This window comes from Phalaenopsis equestris, unplaced genomic scaffold, assembly GCF_001263595.1.
Source record: "Phalaenopsis equestris unplaced genomic scaffold, ASM126359v1 Scaffold000403, whole genome shotgun sequence".
NCBI lineage: Eukaryota > Viridiplantae > Streptophyta > Magnoliopsida > Asparagales > Orchidaceae > Phalaenopsis > Phalaenopsis equestris.
In genome coordinates this window covers 1,109,849-1,113,782 of record NW_018164845.1, presented here as the reverse complement: position 1 = coordinate 1,113,782, position 3,934 = coordinate 1,109,849, and positions in this window count along the sequence as shown.

The window sequence follows — 3,934 nt, the reverse complement described above, 5'->3', positions numbered from 1 at the left end:
CAAATTGTAAATGTTCAAGACTTAACGAGCTCAAGTTCATACATTCTAATAGCCGGTTAATACTTGGGGAACTCAAATGAGGAAGGATTTACATACATAACAATCAATTCCTATATATTTCTATATTCTCATACCTTTCATCTAATTCTTATGTATTTTTATAATGTTAAACTTGTTTTTCTCGACAAATCACCCTTTGGTTGACATTCCTTTGACTAGATGCTGGGACGATCGGTTATCCAAATCCATCTGATCGCTCCTCCTATATCTGAAACTATGAACGTCTCAGATCAGGAGCTATCAATTGTGCCACTTTATTTTGTCCATATTGGCACCTGGCAAAACTTGCTAAAATAGGCTGCCTACCTGTCAGCCGACAATACCCTCCAATTGATTGTTGCTCCGATCAAGTCCGACCAATCATCTTTCGACCAATCACCACATATCCAATTGAGCTTACCCTTTGTTGCTTGGTTCCGCTTCAACAATCAGGCTTCTTCCCACAAGCATTCCCTCTTGCTCTCTCAAACTCATGAATGTTTTGATTGGCCCAACTCCATCTGTTTACTGCCCTTTGTCAACTCCCTCGTCACCGACAATCTCAAGCAACACGCCTTAGCGTCGTTCAAATAGGAGACTGATCCCTCTAAAACCTAAAAATACTATGTCGCTTCGCATCTGTCTCCTCAGGCCACCACCTCGGATGCACGACTCTTTCCATCACCGTATTCTCTTCCTTCAGCCACTCTACTGCTCTGACTGACCATATATATATATATATATATAAATGTGTGCGTGTGGGGGTGTATTTATTTTATGCTATTTAATCCAAAAAAACTACTACATAATTCAATTTAATTATGCATATGACAACAAAAGTAGGACTTAGAAACTAAATAAGATTTATGAATGGAGACAGGTCAAAAGAAGACAACACAATTCAATTACAATTGATTTTATTATCATCAATTAGTCAGGTTTATGTGTGTATGATGGCGCGTTTAGGGTTTTGCTTTGGCGATTCCAGGGCAATTTCCGTCAGTGGTCTTTCGTAGTGATCTCTCTCTTCGGCGGTAAGGTTTTTCGCTAGTTGGTCCACCCCAGACATTATCAAAATTTATTTAAGTCCTAGTAAAGGCACCATAAACTTGATCAGCTCCCTAGCAAATTGATTGAGTTCTTAAAATTAGGTATTTTTACTCGCTAAGGTTTCGAATGTAAGTGTACGTATCGTTTCAAAAATATTGTGCTCAAGTAAGTCTGGAATGTCAATCCCATAGGGAAGGGGAGATAGATACTTCTTAAAACCAAGTTCTAGTCTACTACTTTCAGATCCTAGTTTGGAATGTCGTTAGATGTAGTTTTTCTAACAGCTAATCCTAAGTTACAACACTAAGTCTAAGCTAAATCTAACTAGATTAATTGAGCTGGTGAATATCAGGATATACAAGCTACCTTTCTCCTGTGATTACATAAGTAAAATGTAAGATTGAATACTATGAGTTGCCAATGTAGCATGTGACAAATAGGACATTCCTCTTCTTTATTCTCTTTCGAGTGCATAAAGAAGTTTGGTTAACCTAGTATTAATTCCATAAACCCTAGATTACAATGGTTAGAATTCTAGCCTGTCACTCTTGAGTCTCTAATTTATACCCTCAATTTGGCTAACCTAATGTTAATTCATTAAACACTAGATCAAATTAGTTAGGATTATAGCCTGTCACCATAGAGTCCCCATTTGGCACCCATTAAAACATATTTCCCTATCTATTTGCAATGCCCTATGGACTACTTTTCCTTCACCCACTAATGCAATGTGGTTTCTCCTAGTTATTAAAGTCATAGCTCTCTCGAGTCATTTTGTGTGAATTGTTTGAGGAATCACACGACTCGTCTCAGCCTAACAGACTACACAACCTTCCGCCAACACAAACTTTGTCCCAACTAGTCCACCCATGCCATAAAATTGCCTGCTACCACACACGCTTGTTTGTTATCACATGCACTCTCATGTGCCCTACGATCATTTGCTTGATGTCTCGTGTGTGTTCATGCATGCCCACTATCACTGGCACACACTCACTGCCCTTTGTGTGCCTACACTTCAAGCGCAGGCATACCCCAGCTACCACATCCTCCCATTCCTGCCCACACTATTGTGTCCCAGCTTGCATTCATACTCACTTGTGGACCCTAATACATCTTTAACGTATCATTATGTTTATTTGCTCATACACCCATATATGTGCACCTTATTATGCATGCCAATGTGCCAAAAAGCTGAGGCACTGCCATAACCAGCATTGGCAATGACAACATGATCAAAGGATCCATGACAACTTAAAACACTTCAAAGTACAAATTTGTAAAATATTTATTTTGTGATAGAATAAAAAAAATCATCCAAAAATAAAAGCTACAAATGCATCATCAAGAAATTTTACTATTTGACATGAATCTCGAGGTAATTTTTAAGAAGAAATGTTTGACATTCAAATTAAAGATCATCCAATACCCAATTTTAACAAGTTTATAACCAAATTGACCTAAAAAAGATGAACCCAATGATACCAAAATTGGTTTGATTTGAATTCAGGTGAGCCTTAAGCAATTAAAACACTTTTAGGGGCCTTGGATTGTTTGTTGATTAGTCAAATAAACTTTAAATTTGGCACATTTATATTCACAATGAGCGTCTTGATGAGAGAAATCCAAGAAGTCTAAGCTCACTTAATTTTTAGTCATTAAGTCCTTTAAATCATTAAAAAAACATTTATAATCAATGGAGATTAATGTGATTCGTATGATCAAGTGCTTGGAAAGTAATTTGCCAAAAGACTAAAATGCCCTTACTTAGAGGCTATAAATGGAACCCTCTTTTCACATAAGAGGGGGACGAGAAGAGAAGTAATTTTAGAGAATCTTCTATACCAAAGACTAGCAATAAATTTTTGCCTCCATCGCAACTAACCACCATATTCCACCAACCATTGATTGTCTTCAACCAACACCAGCCACCCTTGCTCACCATTGTTAGTGATCGTTGCTAACTAATGTTGTATCTCAACTATGGTTGTAAAGTATAACTCCATATTGAAGGCTCGACGATAAATTTTAACCTTCATAGTCACCGATCATGATGAACCACTATCCGTAAGCCACTCTTGTTTGCTAATATCATATTCCAAATACGATCGTAACATATAACATAATATTGAATACCTAGTCATAACTTCTAGACTCTGTGGCCAATTGATGCTACTGCAGCTTCTAAATATATCTCTATGGATAACAGACGTTATTTCAGTCACCAACTATGGTCTTTGTGGTCAACAAACACTATTATGCTGCAATGGCCAACTAACACTATTGTGTTCACCAACTATGGCTTATATGGTCAACTGACTCCATTACAACCACCAACTACAGCATATGTGACCAAGTGAGGTTATTATAACTTCCAACTATGGACTCTTTGGACAACTATTATTATTAGATTCATTGAGTACACCCTCTTTGGCTCACTTTTTATATTGCAGCTTCTAATTACAGCCTTTATGGCTAATTATTGCCTATGCAGCAGCCAAATACGACCTTTACGATTGATTACTATTATTACAGCTTCCAATTGTAGCCTTTGTGACTAACATTATTGCAATCACTGACTACGATTTCTTTGGTTGGGTAACTGACTAAAAAGAAATATGTTGAGATTTTCATACCTATTTTATACTATTTTTGATGATATTGCACGTTAAAGAAAGGTATTTTTGATGCTTTGTTGTAGGAATGATGAATTAGGATCATTGGAGCAAAAAGATGCAAAAAAGAGCAAATTTGGAGCAAAAAGGACCAAAATGTGAAGAATTGAACTAGGGTACCGACAGAGCCATCGACCCCTTCGACGGTGAGAATTTCCCGAGCCTCCAGA